This window comes from Oncorhynchus clarkii, chromosome 19 (assembly GCF_045791955.1).
Source record: "Oncorhynchus clarkii lewisi isolate Uvic-CL-2024 chromosome 19, UVic_Ocla_1.0, whole genome shotgun sequence".
In the NCBI taxonomy this organism is placed as follows: Eukaryota; Metazoa; Chordata; class Actinopteri; order Salmoniformes; family Salmonidae; genus Oncorhynchus; species Oncorhynchus clarkii.
The window spans coordinates 36,320,959-36,343,602 of NC_092165.1; the positions used below are offsets into that span (position 1 = coordinate 36,320,959).

The following is a 22,644-nucleotide window of genomic DNA, read 5'->3' on the forward strand; positions in this document are numbered from 1 at the left end:
AAATGTACACCCCCCCCCCCACCACACCTCTTTCTGTCTAGCTCTCGTCGCAGCGTCGTGTTTTATAGGCCCCATCACATATCCTGAGCCCCATTGAAAAGGCTCGGAAGCAATTAAAATGGCAGTGTGGCTGGAGAAGCATTGCGCTATTTCACTGCTTCTCCCTGACATGTGATAAATCATCTTCCAAGCTATTTATTACACCCCAAAGATCTGCCAGTGGCCCCCTATGTGTAGCGCAGATCATACCTATTCTTTGAACTCTAGCCGCCATGCATAAAGTCATGTCACAGTTGAACTTTCAGGTTCGGGAGAGCAGCCCCCTTTGCGCACAAAAACAGATTGGGAGTGAACAGTGAAGTAAGGCAATCTGGTTCCTGACACTCTATCCTCAGACAGTAAAGGGTGTTTTGAGGTCTCTGAAGACGTCTCTGAAGAGCCAGACAGGAAGCTGCCCAAAGGGGCTGCAGAGAGTGAACCAGGAAGTTCAGCCCAAAGGCAGAGTTCATAAAACCTTCATAACCTTGGAAGGTTCCGCGATCAATCATCAAATCACAGCCTATTAAAAGTAACAACCCCAGCCAACACCACAGAAGGATAGGAACACTAATGCTCAGAATAGTAGCAACTGTAAGTTATGTGCTTGGTGATACTGCATAGGTGTGATTATAAATAATCGTCTCGTTGACCTCTGACCTGTGTGTGACAAGACATCTTAGCGATGTAAATAACCACAACAGAGCGCTCCAGTGTGAACATTTTACACGCACATGCGCCTAAATATATTTTTGCCGTGTGACCTGGACTTCACATTTTCATTGTGGTCCTAAAGTTCTTTACGTGCTCCTACATTTTTCAACTTAGGCACACACGTGCTCCTTGTAAAAAAGGTCAGCTTAAAGCCCTGCACAACCTGCAGAGGTAGTCAGGTGTCATGACATCAGCCTTTACATCACACTATAGTTACATTTACACTTTCAAGGAATGCATGCAAAATGTATTCCTGGTCAACCAACTGGCACACATAAAGCATGTACACACATGTAGGCCTACACACTCCCTCTTCCTGTACCAGCCCCTAAAAGCAGTACACTCCTGCACCCCCGTCCTGCATTCCCTGTTTTACAGTGTGTGATTTACGGCCCTGTATCTGTGAGCAAACCAACGGGCCAAAGCTAACAGCCCCAGAGAAAGCCCACAGATGTAAACGGCAAGTTCACCGCAAAGTCACACACATAGCTCAGCCTATTCACTCCACACAGGGCAGGCTCAGACCTCCTTTCCCCCTCATATTCCAACCAGCCACGGCACGGGCAGCACCACAACTCTCTTTATGGAATTGTTATGGAATCAAAACCTAAACATTTACATTAGATGACTCTGAAGAAGGGGTTACGCTCCTCTTTCCTGTACTGTATGTACTCATCACTTGGCGAGGGGGGCCGGGAGAAGAGGAGAGGGGGGAACGGTTCATAGAGAGGGGAGAGGCAACCTTCTGAAAAGGTTAAAACTGTACGTCAACAGATAACGCGTACAGCGATGTACGATACATCACAGCCATGGTTTGTCAGGGGAGGCCAGGCACAAATTGAAACAAGCTAAATTATAAGCACAGGGGAACAAAATGGGTTTTGACTCCTACTCTGAATTAATAAGAGTCAATACAAGTGGAGGACGTTAAAGTAAAATCCCAGAGCAAGGCCTAGCTCTAGAACAATAATACTGGTGCTGACGGAGGATAGGTGGTGAGGTAAGCAAAGGGTCAAGGGTCGTAACATGGGGTCGAGGTTAAGTAAGTACGGTTGGAGACCACAAACGATGGGGCCCAGGTATTTTCATTGGACAAAGTCAAAAATAAACAGAAACTCTTACAAAACTCAATGTATAAACTTCCTCTAAAGGAGTATGGTAATGAATTATAAACCTCCTCTAAAGGAGCATGGTAATGAATTATAAACCTCCTCTAAAGGAGCATGGTAATGAATTATAAACCTCCTCTAAAGGAGCATGGTAATGAATTATAAACCTCCTCTAAAGGAGCATGGTAATGAATTATAAACCTCCTCTAAAGAAGCATGGTAATGAATTATAAGCCTCCTCTAAAGGAGTATGGTAATGAATTATAAGCCTCCTCTAAAGGAGCATGGTAATGAATTGTAAACCTCCTCTAAAGGAGCATGGTAATGAATTATAAACCTCCTCTAAAGGAGCATGGTAATGAATTATAAACCTCCTCTAAAGGAGCATGGTAATGAATTGTAAACCTCCTCTAAAGGAGCATGGTAATGAATTATAAACCTCCTCTAAAGGAGCATGGTAATGAATTATAAACCTCCTCTAAAGGAGCATGGTAATGAATTATAAACCTCCTCTAAAGGAGCATGGTAATGAATTATAAACCTCCTCTAAAGGAGCATGGTAATGAATTATAAACCTCCTCTAAAGGAGCATGGTAATGAATTATAAACCTCCTCTAAAGGAGCATGGTAATGAATTATAAACCTCCTCTAAAGGAGCATGGTAATGAATTATAAACCTCCTCTAAAAGAGCATGGTAATGAATTATAAACCTCCTCTAAAGGAGTATGGTGATGAATTAAAAACCTCCTCTAAAGGAGCATGGTAATGAATTATAAACCTCCTCTAAAGGAGCATGGTAAGGAATTATAAACCTCCTCTAAAGGAGTATGGTATTGAATTAAAAACCTCCTCTAAAGGAGCATGGTAATGAATTATAAACCTCCTCTAAAGGAGTATGGTGATGAATTAAAAACCTCCTCTAAAGGAGCATGGTAATGAATTATAAACCTCCTCTAAAGGAGCATGGTAATGAATTATAAACCTCTAAAGGAGCATGGTAATGAATTATAAACCTCCTCTAAAGGAGCATGGTAATGAATTATAAACCTCCTCTAAAGGAGCATGGTAATGAATTATAAACCTCCTCTAAAGGAGCATGGTAATGAATTATAAACCTCCTCTAAAGGAGCATGGTAATGAATTATAAACCTCCTCTAAAGGAGCATGGTAATGAATTATAAACCTCCTCTAAAGAAGCATGGTAATGAATTATAAACCTCCTCTAAAGGAGCATGGTAATGAATTATAAACCTCCTCTAAAGGAGTATGGTGATTAATTAAAAACCTCCTCTAAAGGAGCATGGTAATGAATTATAAACCTCCTCTAAAGGAGCATGGTAATGAATTATAAACCTCCTCTAAAGGAGTATGGTATTGAATTAAAAACCTCCTCTAAAGGAGCATGGTAATGAATTATAAACCTCCTCTAAAGGAGCATGGTAATGAATTATAAACCTCTAAAGGAGCATGGTAATGAATTATAAACCTCCTCTAAAGGAGCATGGTAATGAATTGTAAACCGATTCGAGGCTCCAGTTTCTGTAATTGCGGCTTATTATGGGGGTTGCCTCTCTCCTTAACCTAGCGGGTGCGTATTATCCGCCGCTCAGGGGAAAGTCGGCGATCTTCCAATAAACACCTAACTGCATAACGAGTTTGTGAAATTGTTTGTGAAATGTAGCTAATTTCAGCGAGTGGGGACACTTGGCTTGACAAGTCAGGATGGGCGGAGATTGGGACTGCCAGGCACACTGTCTGTCGTTAGCGTTAACGAGCGGGTGGTGTGGGTTCTCTCTGAAAGCAGGTGCCATGCTGCTTAGAACAGCAGCTTAATGAGAGCACAGCACTTAGGAACAAAAAAAGATGCAAATAGAGGTGTACAGAGAATAGTATTAGTGCTGCTGCTGCCACACACACACACACACACACACACACACACACACACTAGCATGTGCGCATATACAATTGTAGCGTAATTAATTGACTAATTGCAGCCCTCCACATGTCAGATTCAACCTCTCCACAGTAGTTCTAATGGAAAGTTATAAAAATGTTTTATTTAATTTCTTAGTAGCACCACAGTACACTCTGTGAATGTCCCTGGATGTCAGAGAGCAAGGCCTATATTTCAGCCTTTAACATTCCAAAAAGAAACAAAGATCAAGGTTCATTTGACGTGTCAAGAATAGTGAGGCGGTTCTCTGATAAATCTGCACAAGAAAACACGTTTATTCGACACTATTTGGTTTATAAATTACCACCGCAATGTAACCGAAATGAAGACAAAATTACCCCCGACTTTACCATACTTTCCTCTCATTCTACATTACCAACAAAACTGTTTCAACAAATGACCCTGAAATGATTCAGATAGCATAAGTCCCTACATGACGGTGAACCTTACAGGGTTGAGGTCTCCACACAAAGACGTCTTTGTTGGCCAGTCCATACATCAGGTCGCAAGGTAAACTGGTAAAGGCACAGCCAAACATGAGCTAAGTCAGGGGATTCTTTTATTTTTCTCTCTCCCTTGAAATACAGGTCTGGAACCTGCTCAACCCCTTTAGGGAAGAAGTTGGAGAGTGACTAAGTAAAAGACAGAGAGAATGGGATGAATAGAGGTAGAGAAAGAGGGGTGGAAACAGAAGGGATGGGAGACAGACCGAGAGAGAGACAGAGAGTAGTGTATGTGTGAGAGATGACCAAACCAGCCTTTACAGCCATGGTCAGTTGTTGCTGTGGGTGGCTGATTAATAGGGGTTTATTTATAGGGCTTGAATTGGGCGGTGGAACTCCAGGTCTGTAAGCCAGCCGATACGGCCTCCTTGAGAACCCTGCATTTGTCTGTACTTACTGCCTGCACATTTCAATAGCCCAGTCTGGAGGCCTGCCTGCGTCAGTCAGCCCAATGATAACAGCACAGCACTGATAATAAAGGCTCTTTCGCCAGCCTATCCACAAACAGGATATTTAAATGTCTGATTCGGCCCAAAGAGGTGGCCTCCAATGAAGCAGGCAGTAAATAAGCAACCCCCCCCCCCATGTGTTGCTGCCCGACTGTTCATAAATAACACAAGGTGAACAATCAAGTCAGCCAACCAACAGAACCCACATCACCACCTCTTCTCTTCTCCTCCTCCCTCCTTCATGGTTCTGGAAACATTCAATTCTGCTCAGGTATGTCAAATAAAAATATCAGGGGGCCAGAGCCAACGATCAGCCTCCAAATCCCCGTAATTAAGGTGGAATAGAGGGCAATACAAAATAAAACAACTCGCCCCACAGTTTTATGCCTTTCCACCCCTCCTGTCGATGGGGCTTGGAAATGGGACGTGACGTCAGGGATTGTTGTTGTTGTTGGGATGCTTAAGTACAAACTGTAAAAAATGAATACAAAAAAACTCAAAGTGAAATGATAATGGACCTATATCTTTATTTATAATATTATCTTCGGTAACTAACCATCACCAAAATAACAGCTAGATAGACAGTGGAATTGAAAACAATCAATTTAATATGATTTATTTTGTTATTAAGTTTGAGCAAAATAACACAGCATTAAAATTTCATAGAATTGCAGGAAATTATCTTTAAAACAGCAACAGTTTCTCTCAGCTCCATGGCTAAATGTATAGAATTGCAGGAAATGATCTTTAAAAAAGCAACAGTTTCTCTCAGCTCCATTGCTAAATGTATAGAATTGCAGGAAATTATCTTTAAAACAGCAACAGTTTCTCTCAGCTCCATGGCTAAATGTATAGAATTGCAGGAAATGATCTTTAAAAAAGCAACAGTTTCTCTCAGCTCCATTGCTAAATGTATAGAATTGCAGGAAATTATCTTTAAAACAGCAACAGTTTCTCTCAGCTCCATGGCTAAATGTATAGAATTGCAGGAAATTTACTTGCAAAAATGTATAATCTCGGCTCCATGAAGAACATCTGAGAATTGCAGAAAATTGGCCTGAAAATGCTACAAATATTATATATATAAAAAAATAAAAACACACCAAGACTGGGGCACCACACCCACCACCTAAGCCTCTTTTTGGTTCTTATTCCTCTATAACTGTTTGTGGTGGAGAGGGGGATGGCGGGAAGGGGAGTTTATGCCCACCGGCGTAGGATGCCAATAGGAGCAAGGGAGATTAGAGGCGATTATGGAGTTTATCAGGAAACCTCTGTGACCCTGAGAGTAGGACTTGCCCTGGGACCTCTGACCTTGGCTGTCATTGGTCAAGGCTCTGCTCATGTCGTATAGCCTGAAATACAAGAAACTGGCCAAGAAACAGTCGACCCAACCCCATAAACAACCATGTACTGTTAAGCATGCTAATCATATGACCTTAGAACCCCAAATCCCTTCCCATAATCCCATGCTCCGACAGCAAGGATCCCACTTCTGACAGCAAAAACAGTCATGACCTTATATTGCCCTACACAAATCTAGCCCCACTATCTGCTTCAACTTTAGAACCCTTCTTTATCCCATCACACTATCACCCTTCACAACCCTAACGCCTTCCAAAAACTACCACTTACAGCCCCCATATCACCCTTCACAACCCTAACGCCTTCCAAAAACTACCACTTACAGCCCCCATATCACCCTTCACAACCCTAACGCCTTCCAAAAACTACCACTTACAGCCCCCATATCACCCTTCACAACCCTAACGCCTTCCAAAAATTACCACTTACAGCCCCCATATCACCCCTCACAACCCTAACGCCTTCCTACCAGGATCCCACTTCTGACACCAACTAGCGTCTTTTAATCTTATCACTCTCTGCAACCCTATAAAGCCTATCAGCTGTACTGATAACCTGGTTAATACATGGAGGGTAGCGAGGATCGTCTCCAGCCGAATCTGGATGTTATAATTGTATCAAACTACTAAAGCTCATTACCCTGCTCTGGTGTACTAATCACTTGGCCTCTATGGGTGAGAGTAGGACTGAGACATGTAATAAGCAGCAGGCCTGGCCTGTCTGTGATAACTGAGATGGAGGGCCAGATTTAGACTCATCTAATAAGGCTGACACGGTGCTAGCTGGGGAGAAGAGGACGATCGTAATGATGATGATTCTATCAGGTTCATTAACGGATACAACAGGATCCTGCCTGTGGATGAGAGCCCGAATGAACACTGTATGAAATATGTGCAAAACGAACACATATACAGTTGAAGTCGGAAGTTTACATACACTTAGGTTGGAGTAATTAAAACAAATTTTTCAACCACTCCACAAATTTCTTGTTAACCAACAATAGTTTTGGGAAGTCTGTTAGGACTTGAGTACCTGTGGATGTATTTCAAGGCTTACCTTCAAACTCAGTGCCTCTTTGCTTGACATCACAGGAAAATCAAAAGAAATCAGTCAAGATCTCAAAAAAAAAATTGTAGACCTCCACAAGTCTGGTTCATCCTTGGGAGCAATTTCCAAACGCCTGAAGGTACCACGTTCATCTGTACAAACAATAGTATGCAAGTATAAACACCATGGGACCATGCAGCCGTCATACCACTCAGGAAGGAGATGCGTTCTGTCTCCTAGAGATGAACGTATTAAGGTGCAAAAAGTGCAAATCAATCCCAGAACAACAGCAAATTACCTTGTGAAGATGCTGGAGGAAACAGGTACAAAAGTATATATATCCACAGTAAAACGAGTCATATATCAACATAACCTGAAAGCAAGGAAGAAGCCACTGCTCAAAAACCGCCATAAAAGGCCAGACTACGGTTTGCAACTGCACATGGGGACAAAGATCATACTTTTTGGAGAAATGTCCTCTGGTATGATGATACAAAAATAGGACTGTTTTGCCATAATGACCATCGTTATGTTTGGAGGAAAAAGGGGGAGGAGGCTTGCAAGCCAAAGAACACCATCCCAACCGTGAAGCACGGGGGTGGCAGCATCATGTTGTGGGGGTGCTTTGTTGCAGGAGGGACTGGTGCACTTCACAAAATAGATGGCATCATGAGGGAGGAAAATTATGTGGATATATTGAAGCAAAATCTCAAGACATCAGTCAGGAGGTTACAGCTTGGTCGAAAATGGGTCTTCCAAATGGACAATGACCCCAAGCCTACTTCCAAAGTTGTGGCAAAACAGTTTAAAGACAACAAAGTCAAGGTATTGTAGTGGCCATCACAAAGCCCTGACCTCAATCCCATAGAAAATGTGTGGGCAGAACTGAAAAAGCGTGTGCGAGCAAAGGAGGCCTACAAACCTGACTCAGTTACACCAGCTCTGTCAGGAGGAATGGGCCAAAATTCACCCAACTTATTGTGGGAAGCTTGTGGAAGGCTACCTGAAACATTTGACCCAAGTTAAACAATTTAAAGGCAATGCTACCAAATACTAATTGAGTCTATGTAAACCTCTGACCCACTGGGCTCTCTCTACCAGAGAGAGCACAGTACACAAGCTGGTGGTCTATGGCTACAGCACAGATCTTCATCCATCCACTGCGGACGCATTAAACTCTTCTTTCTCTTTCCATCGCTCTTCATTTCTCTCTCGCCCTCCATCTTTCACGCTCCTCTTTCTCTCTGTCCCTCTCTTGCCCTTTCCAACTCTCTCACTTTTTTATCTCGCTCTCTCCCCCTCTACCTCACTGGATCATGTGTCGTGATGGGGAGTTCACCTGATCTCTCCCAGAGATGTGTTCCCCGTCACCCCGGGAATGGCACTCTACATCACCAGAATGGACCAACCACTTCCATTATGATATGCTGAGTAGGAATTCATTAGGAGATGATGCCTTTAGAATGCATTTTGTCTCTCATGTAACAAAGGAATAACGAGTAGCACTTCCAACAACCAGGGACAGTTTAATCTTGTAACTCTGAGTCGTGTCGGAGTTGTTTTACTCAACACACACTTAAATCTTGTGTTGAGTGAAAGATCAGTATTTTACTAATTCACTAATTCGTCAAATCAAAGTTTATTGGTCGTGTACAGTTTAGCAGATGTAGGGGGGTGCAGCAAAATGCTTACGTTACTAGCACCTAACAACGCAGTAAAATGTCAAAAAGGACACAATATACAAATTAAATTATATATATATAATTTAATTTAATATACACACACACACACACACACACACACACACACACACACACACACACACACACACACACACACACACACACACACACACACACACACACACACACACACACACGTTGAAAAGTTTGGGTCACTTAGAAATGTCCTCGTTTTCCATGAAAACATACATGAAATGAGTTGCAAAGTGAATAAGAAATATAGTCAAGATGTTGACAAGGTTATAAGTAGTGATTTTTATTGAAATAATAATTGTGTCTTTCAAACTTTGCCTTCGTCAAAGAATCTTCCATTTGCAGCAATTACTGCTTGCAGACCTTTGTCATTCTAGTTGTCAATCTGTTGAGGTAATCTGAAGATATTTCACGCCATGCTTCCTGAAGCACCTACCAGTCAAAAGTTTGGACACACCTACTCATTCAAGGGTTTTTCAGTATTTTTACTATTTTCTACATTGTAGAATAATAGTGAAGACATCAAAACTATGAAATAACACATATGGAATCACGTAGTAACCAAAAAAAAAGTGTTAAACAAATCAAAATATATTTTACATTTGAGATTCTTCAAAGTAGCCACCCCTTGCCTTGATGACAGCTCTGCACACTCTTGGAATTCTCTCAACCAGCATCATGAGGTAGTCACCTGGAATGCATTTCAATTAACAGGTGTGCTTTGTTAAAAGTTCATTTGTGGAATTTATTTCCTTCTTAATGCTTTTGAGCCAATCAGCTGTGTTGTGACAAGGTAGGGGTGGTACAGTATACAGAAGATAGCCCTATTTGGTAAAAGACCAAGTCCATATTATGTCAAGAACAGCTCAAATAAGCAAAGAGAAACTAAAGTCCATCATTACTTTAAGATATGAAGGTCAGTCAATCAGGAAGGTCAGTCAAGCAAGTGCAGTCACAAAAATCAAGCGCTATGATGAAACTGGCTCTCATGAGGACTGCCACAGGAAAGGAAGACCCAGAGTTACCTCTGCTGTAGAGGATAAGTTCATTAGAGTTACCAGCCTCAGAAATTGCAGCCCAAATAAATGCTTCACAGGGTTCAAGGAACAGAAATCTCAACATCAACAGTTTAGAGGAGACTTCGTGAATCAGGCCTTCATGGTCTAATTGATGCAAAGAAACCACTACTAAGATGGCGCCGAAGAATATGGCAGACGTTTTACGTGCCCCCAGCCGATTGTGTTTTTTTGTTTGCAACTTTTTATTACATTTTTTAACTTATTTTGTACATAATGTTGCCGCTACCGTCTCATGTCTGAAAATAACTTATAGAAATCAGTACTGCAATTAGTCGGACTAGCAGAATCCTCTTTATCCTTTCATGACACTGACGAGCCCACCGCAAAGGATACGCTGCTTCCTCAGGAACAAGCCCCGTGATCTGCATGAAGAGGAGGCGGAGAAAGAGGAGCCGAAGGTCCTTCTGAGAATTCAGAATCAATCAAATAAACCCCTACTTCCCTCCATTCTGCTAGCAAACGTACCATCTTTGGACAATAAAATCAACAAGTTACGCAGAAGATTTAAAAACTACCAACGGGACATTAAAAACTGTAACATCTTATGCTTCACGGAGTCATGGCTGAACGACGACAACATCAACATACAGCTGGCTGGTTATACGATGTACCGGCAGGATAGAACAGCGGTGTCTGGTAAGACAAGGGGCGGTGGTCTATATATTTTTGTAAACAACAGCTGGTGCATGCTGTTCTATGCATGATATCTAAGGAAGTCGTGAGCTATTGCTCACCTGAGGTAGAGTTTCTCATGATATGCTGTTGATACACAACCTACCAAGAGAGTTTTCATCTGTATTCTTTGTAGCTGTTTACATACCACCACAGTCAGAGGCTGGCACTAAGGCAGCATTGAATGAGCTGTATTCCTTCATAAGAAAACAAGAAAACGCTCACCCAGAGGCAGCGCTGATAGTAGCCGGGGACTTTAATGCAGGGAAACTTAAATCCGTTTTACCAAATTTCTATCAGTATGTTAAATGTGCAACCAGAGGAAAAATAACTCTGGATCACCTATACTCCACACACAGAGACGCATACAAAGATCTCCCTCGCCCTCCATTTGGCAAATCTGACCATAATTCTATCCTCCTGATTCCGGCTTACAAGTAAATATTAAAGCAGGAAGCACCAGTGAGAAGATCAATAAAAAAAGTGGTCAGATGAAGCAGATGCTAAAAAACAGGACTGTTTTGCTAGCACAGACTGGAATATATTCCGGGATTCCGCCGATGGCATTGAGGAGTACACCACATCAGTCATCGGCTTCATCATTAAGTGCATAGATGTCGTTGTCTCCACAGTGATCATATGTATATACCCCAACCAGAAGCCATGGATTACAGGCAGCATCCGCACTGAGCTAAAGCTGCCGCTTTCAAGGAGCGGGAACCCGGAAGCATATAAGAAATCCCGCTATGCCCTCCGACGAATCATCAAACAGGCAAAGCGTCAATACAGGACTAAGATCGAATCGTACTACACCGGATCTGACGCTTGTCGGATGTGGCAGAGCTTGCAAACCATTACAGACTACAAAGGGAAGCACAGCCGAGAGCTGCCAGGTGACACGAGCCTACCAGACAAGCTAAACTCATTCTATGCTCGCTTCGAGGCAAATAACACTGAAACATGCATGAGAGCACCATCTGTTCTGTAAGACTGTGTGATCACGCTCTCCGTAGCTGATGTGAGTAAGCCCTTTAAAACAGGTCAACACTCAAGGCCGCAGGGCTAGACGGATTACCAGGACGTGTACTGCGGGCATGCGTAGACCAACTGGCAAGTGTCTTCACTGACATTTTCAACCTCTCCCTGTCCGAGTCTGCAATACCAACGTGTTTTAAGCAGACCACCATAGTCCCTGTGTCCAAGAACACTAAGGTAACCTGCCTAAATGACTACCGACCCGTAGCACTCACGTCTGTAGCCATGAAGTACCTTGAAAGGCTGGTCATGGCTCACATCAACACCATCAACCCAGAAACCATAGACCAGCTCCAATTTGCATATCGCCCCAACAGATCCACAGAAGATACAATCTCCATTGCACTCCACACTGCCCTTTCTCACCTGGACAAAACAAACACCTACGCGAGAATGCTATTCATTGACTACAGCTCAGCGTTCAACACCATAGTGCCCTCAAAGCTCATCAATAGGCTAAGGACCCTTGGACTAAACACCTCACTCTGCAACTGGATCCTGGACTTCCTGACGGGTCACCCCCAGGTGGTAAGGGTAGGTAACAACACATCCGCCACGCTGATCATCAAAACCCTCAGGGGTGCGTGCTCAGTCCCCTCCTCTACTCCCTGCTTACTCATGACTGCATGGCCAGGTACGACTCCAACACCATCATTAAATTGTCTGATGACACAACAGTGGTAGGCCTGATCACCGACAATTATGAAACAGCCTATAGGGAGGTCAGAGACCTGGCCGTGTGGTGCCAGGACAACAACCTGTCCCTCAACATGATCAAGACAAAGGAGATGATTGTGGACTACAGGAAAAATAGGACCGAGCATGCCCCCATTCTCATCGACAGGGCCGCAGTGGAGCAGGTTGAGAGCTTCAAGTTCCTTGGTGTTCACATCACCAACAAACTAACATGATCCAAGCACACTAAGACAGTCATGAAGAGGGCACAACAAAACCCATTTCCCCTCAGGAGACTGAAAAGATTTGGCATGGGTCCTCAGATCCTCCAGCTGCACCATCACTGCCTGGTATAGCAACTGCTCCGCCTCCGACCGCAAGGCATTACAGAGGGTAGTGCGTACGGCCCAGTACATCACTGGGGCCAAGCTTTCTGCCATCTAGGACCTCTAAACCAGGCGGTGTCAGAGGAAAGCCCTAACATTTTTGTCAAAGACTCCAGCCACCGTAGTCAGACTTTTCTCTCTGCTACCACACGGCAAGCGGTACCGGAGCCCCAAGTCTAGGTCCAAGAGGCTTCTAAAACAGCTTCTACCCCCAAGCCATAAGACTCCTGAACATCTAGTCAAATGGCTACCCAGACTATTTGCTGTGTGCCCCCCCCTCTCTTTACGCCACTGCTACTCTCGGTTGTCATCTATGCATCATCCCTTTAATAACTCTATCTACATACTACCTCATATAACCGGTGCCCCCGCACATTGACTATGTATCGGTACCCCCTGTATATAGTCTCGCTATTGTTATTTCACTGCTGCTCTTTAATTCATTGTTCCTTTTATCTCTTTTTCTTATCTGTATTTTTTGAAACTGCATTGTTGGTTAGGGGCTCGTAAGTAAGCATTTCACTGTAAGGTCTACAACTGTTGTATTCGGCGCATGTGACTAATAAAATGTTATTTGATTTAAAGGACACCAATAATAACAAGAGACTTTCTTGGGCCAAAAAACACGAGCAATGGACATTAGACCAGAGGTAATCTGTCCTTAGGTCTGATGAGTCCAAATTTGAGATTTTTGGTTCCAACCGACGTTTCTTTGTGAGACGCAGAGTAGGTGAACAGATGATCTCTGCATGTGTGGTTCCAACTGTGAAGCATTGAGGAGGTGGTGTGATGGTGCTTTGCTGGTGACACCGTGATTTATTTAGAATTCAAGGTACACTTAACCAGCATGGCTACCACAGCATTCTGCAGCAATACGTTATCCCATCTGGTTTGCACTTAGTGGGACTATCATTTGTTTTTCAACAGGACAATGACCCAACACACCTCCAGGCTGTGTAAGGGTTATTTGACCAAGACGGAGAGTGATGGAGTGCTGCATCAGATGATCTGGCCTCCACAATCACCCTACCTCAATCAAATTGAGATGTTTTGGGATGAGTTGGACCGCAGAGTGAAGGAAAAGCAGCCAACAACTGTTCAGCATATGTGGGAACTCCTTCAAGACTGTTGGAAAAGCATTCCAGGTGAAGCTGGTTGAGAGAACGCCAAGAGTGTGCAAAGCTGTCATCAAGGCAAAGGGTGGCTACTTTGAAGAATCTCAAATATAAAATATATTTTGTTTAACACTTTTTTGGTTACTACATGATTCCATATGTGTTATTTCATAGTTTTGATGTCTTCACTATTATTCTACAATGTAGAAAATAGTACAAATAAAGAAAAACCCTTCAAATGAGTAGCTGTGTCCAAACTTTTGACTGGTTCTGTATATATATATATATTTAAATCAAGAAATGTCAGAACGAATCCAATAAAAAATAAAGAAAAGCTATGTTTTCATTGTGTTCAGACAAGGCCTATTAAGCTCCAAAACTAAACACTGGCCCTTGTGCTAATTGTGAGATGTATACAGTCCCCCCTCGGCTCTTTAATGAATCCCCATGTCTCTAAATCCTGCTCAGAGACAGGAAGTGTCCTGGTGTGCTGGGGGGGATGCAGACGACAGTGTCAGGGGGATACACGCTCCTTTAACCAGTTACTGTGAACTCCCAGAAGCCCCGGCTAATAATTACCATCAGTCTCTGGGGAAGCCCAGTCAAAGGGCGTCCATTTTGTGTCCGCACTGCACCGGCACGGCACCAGGCCCAGGCCCTAATCCTGCCCTTAACCCTGCCTGCTAATGTGTTTTCAATTTGGGATGAGCCCGCTCTACAGCCACGGCCCTAATCAACAACAGTTTGGACTGTAACCCAATCTGGCCCTGCTGGGGCAGCCAGGGCACGCTGTGTGGGGTGCAAGGAGTATATACAAGTGTGTTTCAGAGGGTGTACAGGTTGTGTGTGTCTGAGGTCAAATGACTGTGTGCAAACTTGCATGTGTGTGTGTCCTCTACCTCCCACTAATCTGCAGAGATAAACATCCAGCACACACACATAGCCTCCATGGTCTAGCTCTGGTCTGGTCTCAGAAGGCCTGACCTGACCTTATGCTGCTGATAGGCTTGTAGCACACTTTAGGAACTCAAAGACAAATCACACACATGGAATGGATCTATCCGACTCAGCCTCACCACGCCACTCACTCAGCTTACTCAGTTTGCTTTGGACGTTTGCATTTCCTGCCGGTGAAACAATATGCACAATACACAGAGCTTAAGCCCTCTGTCAGAGCATGATCAAGGTAAGCGTGACACATATTCAATCCCCCTCTACTGCTTTAATGAAGGCTGAATCAATAGCAGGGCATACAGGGAGGTGTGAATGTTTGTTGTCTGGAGGCCCCGAGGCCTTTCCATCTTAGAGAAGGCCAACCCAAATTTAGAGTGCAGCCCTCCTAGATTCTCCCTGGGAGAAACCAGGCCTGGCTTTTGTCCAAGTCAGCACCTTTGGAAGTGCACAGTCGCGTTACCACTACTAAATCAACATGTCAGCACTCAGCCATCTGAACTTCTCTTTCCAGCCCATATTGCTTCCAGCTACACACCTAATGAGCTGGTGCTGCGAACAAGCCCCTTTCTACGACAAAAAAAAGAGGAGATAGAGAGAAAATAAAAAGTTGACTTTCTCTTTGACTGTTTCCTTGACAGATGTAGACTAGAGTGGTATCATCCATCCACTGCTTGACAGTAAGCTTTGGAACGTGGTCTAGTCTGGAGTTAGCGGTTAGTATGGCGGCTCTGTGCAGAATCTGGGGCAAGCTCGGGTTGGGGTGCCTGGGTATTTAGAGCGGACGATGCAGGAATAAATGTCCACAGAAAGTGGTCTGCTTACTCAGCACTTTGTTTACATTCCTGTAAGGTACTTGTAGCCCCAGGGAGAGGAGGCCAAGAAGGCTACACGTCGCTGGGTCTCTCCAGCGGCAGCACCTGGGCATGCGGTCGGCACACGCACGCACACACACACACACACACACACACAACACAAAAAGTACTCCGATATCAGTGGCTTAGCTAAATCAACTATTTACCTTGAATGATAACGTGATCCATATTATCTACAGTAACAAAAGTTGAAATATTACAAAGACGACATATTCCTAGAGTACATAACTTAATTTCACTGAAGAAGAAAAGTAATAACGCAACATGTAAAGTGTTGGTCCGAAGTTTCATGAGCTGAGATAAAAGATCCCAGAAAATGTCCATACACACAAAAAGCTGATTTCTCTAAAATGTTGTGCACACATTTGTTTACATTCCTGTTAGTGAGCATTTCTACTTTTCCAAGATAATCCATCCACCTGACAGGTGTGGCATATCAATAAACAGATTAAACAGCATGATCATTACAATAAAAAGGCCTAAAACGTGCAGTTTTGTTACACAACACAATGCCACAGATGTCTCAAGTTTTGAGTCCTGACTGCAGGAATGTACACCAGAGCTGTTGCCAGAAAAGTGGTTGTTCATTTCTCTACCATAAGCCGCCTCCAACGTCGTTTTAGAAAATGTAGCAGTACCGCCAACCGGCCTCACAACCGCAGACTACATGTACGGAGTCATATGGGCGAGCGGCTTGCTGATGTCAACATTGTGAACAGAGTGCCCCATGGTGGTGGTGGGGTTATGGTATGGCAGGCATAAACTAGATAACAAACACAATTGCATTTTATCAATGGCAATTTGAATGCACAGAGATACTGTGACAACACCCTGAGGCCCATTTTTTTAAGGTATCTGTGACTAACAGATGCATATCTGTATTCCCAGTCATGTGAAATCCATAGATTAGGACCTAATGAATGTATTCTAATTGACTGATTTCCTTATACATATGAACTGTAACTTGGTTAAATCTTTCATGTTGCGTTTATAGTTTTGTTCAGTATAAACACGTATATGTTCATGTCCACTTTGTAACAGGATGGTGGTCACTCCATGTGGTTTAACCGTGAGCCAGTTGGATTTGAGGTCACCAGTAGAGCAGGGAACTGCCAGGGACATTACCATATGATATTATCACCATACTTCGGTACCAATACGATACCAATACGATATACATTGAATTTCTCACGATTTTATATGTATTAAGATATGATACTGTGATTTTTACTACGATTTGATGTTCTAAACATGTTGCTCACCATATGTCTTCAGCAGAGGGACAAGACAAAACGCGCTTTGAACGGTCATTTAAACAAGTCTCAAAAACAAATGTGCCCCCTATTTAAAAAGCAGATGGAGAACAAGCTATGAAGGAAAAATACTGGCGTTTTGGTGCAGGTACAGCAAACTAGCACAAAAATAATATTGCGATACTGTCAAAACACTACATCATCAAATATAAGATCTCGATAAGATCGACTTTACCCCATCACTTGTCATCAGTAGTGGTCATCAGTAGGCCTCCCAAAATGCAACACTATCCCAGAAGAGAGAGCAGGCCTGGGACTAGTCCAAGCACAACTTTCCATTAGCGATGGGCTACATGGGATACCGCCAGTGTTTTCTCTGATGATCTGGGGTGCAAATCAAATTTCATTGTAGTTTTAAACAATTTGCTAAGAAAACAAAACAAAGATCCCTGCTCAAGCCACTCCTGGGGTTTCTGTCTGTGCATCAGTGAGTGTGTGTGTGCGTGCGTCTGTCAGTGTGTATGTGTGTGGGGATTTGCCCTTTTTATTACTCCCAGGCCTGTGTCCCTTCAAAGCGCCACAGAGAGAGAGAGAGAGAGAGAGAGAGAGAGAGAGAGAGAGAGAGAAGAGAGAGAGGAAAGGAGAGAAAGACTACTCGACCTGGACCCAGCGAAACTAATTAGGCGAGGGATCAGGCTGGAAGTTAAACACACCACTATATGTAATGAAAGAATGGGAGAGAGAAAGAGGGGGGGACATCCAGGGGTCAGGCAGACGCCAAAACAGTGGTCCTCGGGCAATCTGGTATTGATTTTCACTGGTTTGGGGATGAAGGGGGACAGGTGGAGGGCAGTGGAGAGTCTAGCGAGTTGTCAACCTGACAGTTTAACCCCTTTTGGAAAGAAGGAAAAACAAACAGGGGGATCTCCGGGGATGAGAGCGTTGATCTGTCGTAGCGATGATACCGCAAAGCAACCCCCCCCCCCACACACACACACATAACGCTCACAAAGGAGGGGGGCTAGTAGAGAACAGCAGCACATTCCCTGACAGGAAGAATAGAAAGCTCTCTGGCTAAGACCTGGCAACCCAAGCCTGCTGACAGTGGTGCATGTGTGGAAAGTCCCCCATTTCTATGTCAAAAAGAATAACATACCAATGCAGACCAACAAGCAGTGCAATGGGCCAAAGTTGTCATCTTGAGGAAGTATCTACAGATATAGAGCTAAATACAGGCCTTGCATTGGAGCAGTGTTTAGACATTGACATATGTTGACGATAACTTACTAGCTGCAGCAAATGACAATTGTCAGTCCTGAGACAAAGATATTGCATCCTACATACTGCTCGGTGGTCACTGTATGCTATCACACACAGACCCACACCCATCTCCCTCCTCCGTCTGTCTCTCACCCTGTGAAGGCCACTGCCCTCGAATGGCTTCTCTCTCATGTCCCTAAACACTGGAGCCCCTTTGACTTTTCCCTTCAAATTGCCTCATCGGTCTGTCAGGATGCCAAAGGGGACTCCATTAGGCCAAACTACCCCCCCCCCCCCCCCTCCACCGGCCACAAAGCGTGGTAGAGGCTGTCCACATCAAATTAGAGTGGCCCCTATTGTCCCCATTACCGCTTGGAACGGCGCCATCATGACGGATGCTACGGGGTCCCTCACTTGTCACTAGTTGTCAGACGGACGGGTAGTTTGAATACACAAGGCTGACAGGTAATCTTAATGTCTTCAATTAGCCCAATTAAGCCTGTCATAAACAATTCAATAAGTGCTCAACCAACACAGATAAACGCAGAGCAGCACGTGCAAGTGTGTGTGTGCCACACACACACACACACACACACACACACACACACACACACACACACACACACACACACACACACACACACACACACACACACACACACACACACACACACACACACACACACACACACACACACACAGAGATCTGGGTGGTATTAATGACAAGCTTAATGCGTATATCAGCGAGAGAGAGAGGACTAACGGTTAGCTTGTCTTTTGTCTCCCTGCCAGTGTGTCTGTGTGCCCTATCCTTTTCCTGGTTCAGCTGTGCACTGCTGGCTCTGCTGGCTCCTACCTGGTCACTTCAAATTGTACCATCTCCTTTCATTAGCACATAGCCGGGTGAGAATCTGAAGGGTCGTGACAACATTCATTTAAGAGGAGTGGGAGCAGATTGCCTGAAGCAGGTGCTATGAGGGAGATAAAACAAAAGCGGTGTGTGTGTGTGTGTGTGTGTGTGTGTGTGTGTGTGTGTGTGTGTGTGTGTGTATGCACAAGGGAGGCTTTTCTCATGGTCTTCACATACTGGGATTTCCTTAGCTGAGCTAAATGAGTAATGACAAAAAGGTGTTTTGTGAAAATAGTGGGGAAGAGAGAGAAACCTGCCCAGTGCACACTTGGAGCATTTACGAGGCTCTGGCGAAATCTAAATATTGTTTCTAGCATGACTAACCAGGCCAACACCTTTAGCCGTGGAGGACGTGCGATAGCTGACCCTGTTCATTTGGCCTGTCCTTCCTCCAGTACAGTATCTTATCACGACAACGTCAACACCATGTTATTCCCTTCCAACTGTTTATCATTTATTTGCACTCCGTATCAAGTCTTTCCTATCTGTCACGTGATGTGTGGGGCACATTTAGTGAAGTGAGCAACAACGTTAGGTTTAGGACAATCAGCAGAGCCCACACAGTCCCAAGGTAAGGCCAACCTCACAATCTGAACAAGAAATCTGCAAAGACTGTGGTGAAGAAATGCACCAAATCCAACAAGAATTGGAAAATTCCTATATATTCCTTATACTCGTTAAAGGATGACTTTAATCGCCGTATAATTAAACGGGGCTAAAAATACAGTATTAGTACTGGAGAATAAGAACTAAGCTCAACCCAAAAAATACAGTATTAGTACTGGAGAATAAGAACTAAGCTCAACCCAAAAAATACAGTATTAGTACTGGAGAATAAGAACTAAGCTCAACCCAAAAAATACAGTATTAGTACTGGAGAATAAGAACTAAGCTCAACCCAAAAAATACAGTATTAGTACTGGAGAATAAGAACTAAGCTCAACCCAAAAAATACAGTATTAGTACTGGAGAATAAGAACTAAGCTCAGCCCAAAAAATACAGTATTAGTACTAGAGAATAAGAACTAAGCTCAACCCAAAAAATACAGTATTAGTACTGGAGAATAAGAACTAAGCTCAACCCAAAAAATACAGTATTAGTACTGGAGAATAAGAACTAAGCTCAACCCAAAAAATACAGTATTAGTACTGGAGAATAAGAACTAAGCTCAACCCAAAAAATACAGTATTAGTACTGGAGAATAAGAACTAAGCTCAACTCAAAAAATACAGTATTAGTACTGGAGAATAAGAACTAAGCTCAACCCAAAAAATACAGTATTAGTACTGGAGAATAAGAACTAAGCTCAACCCAAAACGGGAAAATGAAAGCACCAAAGCAGGTGAATGTATGATGAATAAACGTCTTTCCTTTCTTTAAGATCAGTGATGGACGTCCGTCTCAACCTTACTGACCCCTCACCTCCAGTGACGGCTGAAACGGCAGCACAAACAGAGAGGAGAGAGAGAGGAGAGAGAGAGAGAGAGAGAGAGAGGGAGAGAAGAGGACCCGTCACCAGGAAGTTGTAATAGGAAATTGCTCTTGGCAACTATTTGTTCAAGAGCACCAGAATTATTTTTTTATGGCAACACAGTGAGCCCCCATTGGAAAACAGGGCAGGTCCCCCTAATGAGTAATCTATTTCAAAGCAGTCGTGTCTGGGCATGACAGTTTACTGAGAGGCTTGAAGAACTGGTAATTACCAGTGTTACGGGGCAATTAATGCATATTACACTGCGCCACTCATGGCGGCGACTGTCAGCTCCCCAATAAAAATGAGCACTCTTCAGCTAAAGGGTGACATTAATTGGGCCTTTAATGACTATGCACAGGAACCAAGCCAAAGAGGAACAAAACAGGGGACTCGCTCTGACTTCAGGAGCGGGGTGGAAATTGGACAAAAAAAATGAGATTAATTGCTGTTTAGAGAAAAAAAAATAGGAGGGGAAGAGGGGGAGAAAAGGTTGGAATTATAGGGTGCAGAGTGCAACGGCTGGTCGTGGAGATGACAATTCAATTCATTATTTTATATCTTCTGTACATTAAGGAGGAGGAGGAGGACGCTGTAGGCTCATTTAGTGCTTTGTGCGTCTTGGGTTTGGTCTGTGGTGAAGGGCAAGAACAGGCAATAAAGACATGAATATGGGTATCTCTGCTTTTAGAATCCTGCAGACACTATTGCAAAGATGGTGCACGCTCCCAGAACCTGTACGGAAATGATCCAGAAAAAACATGGAATAACAGGAAAAGGAGACCACGGGGTTGGAATCTTTCTTAGAGCTTGTCTGAATAAATAGATCAGGTGTGACCAGAGATATCAATGGCATTCTGAGTGAACCAAGGTGATGAGCGTATATCCCAAAAGCATCAGTTATCTTCTCCTCAATATAGGCCTAATGTATAGCCTTAAAGTGTGTCTTTCCACTTAAAGCCATAAAAACATGAACCAACCCTTTCATCAAAAGTAAATCTACCAAATTCTGGGCCCCCTCTCGAGAAACGTTTGTTTAGAAAAAGATCAAACACACACACACCACATTAACTAAATTAACGTGGTTGAAGCTTTGCATGTATTGCACACCACCTGAATATGCAAGCCTCCAAATCACCAAAATATCAGCATGCAAAACATGCAGTCATTTGCATGCATTTTAGATGTTGTATTTCCTTGCCATTTTAATATGCGGCTAGAAATAGTGTGGCTCTGCCTCTCGCGCTGTCAGGCTGCACACTCACACTGTCATTGGGCCTGATAGAACTTCCCTGCATCAAAGGGGCTCGGAGCTGGAGAGGAGAATGAGCAAATATTTGAATTGCAAAAACACATCATCTTCCAAAAAGGAGAAAATTCAAGACAACTTCCCAGAGTTAAAGACCTACATTTCCCCCCAGCCAACAAGCGAACCCTCAGCAAACTGGAGAAAAAAAAAGAGCAGGGAACAAGATATCCAGAAGATATTCAGCATAAGAACCCTCCTCGATAATTTAGCATATCCACATTTGTGTAATGGGATGTGACACATTTTAGAGGGGCTTGAGGAGAGAATATAATGTGAGTAGAGAACCATAAAACATTTTTAAGCTGCCCTTGTATTGAACGGAAATCCACCGTATAAATCCAGGGGTTCTCAAACTACTGGACACGGTTTTGATTAGACTGAATAATTACTTAAGGCATCTTCTGAAGGGAGAGAGTGAGCAGAGCAGCACCATAACACGTTGGCTACAAAGACATTTTCCACAAAACCAACAAAGCCATTACCTTCTGCCTGGAGTACCATTCTCTAAAGCACTCAATACAGCTATTTCAAAACCTTTTAAAATCACTAAAAGTACCAAAAACAATACAATCACACTCCAGGACAGTCTTTGACAGCTTTACGACTTCTGCAGCAGTTGTGGAAAATAAAAGTGCAATAAATAACTTTCATGACAAATCAATATTACGAATCATAGCATATTTGAAAGTATGATTTCCTAAATCGACGCCAGAGTAAATACAACATTTAAGCCAAAAGTTACAAGTCTGGCCATGAACG

General features: G+C 43.4%; 1 protein-coding gene across 1 annotated transcript in view; it reads right to left on the bottom strand.

Moving 5' to 3' along the window:
• Positions 1 to 22,644, bottom strand: part of LOC139374232 (CDAN1 interacting nuclease 1) — an 82,125-nt gene that overhangs the window by 2,098 nt on the left and 57,383 nt on the right. The window lies entirely within an intron of this gene.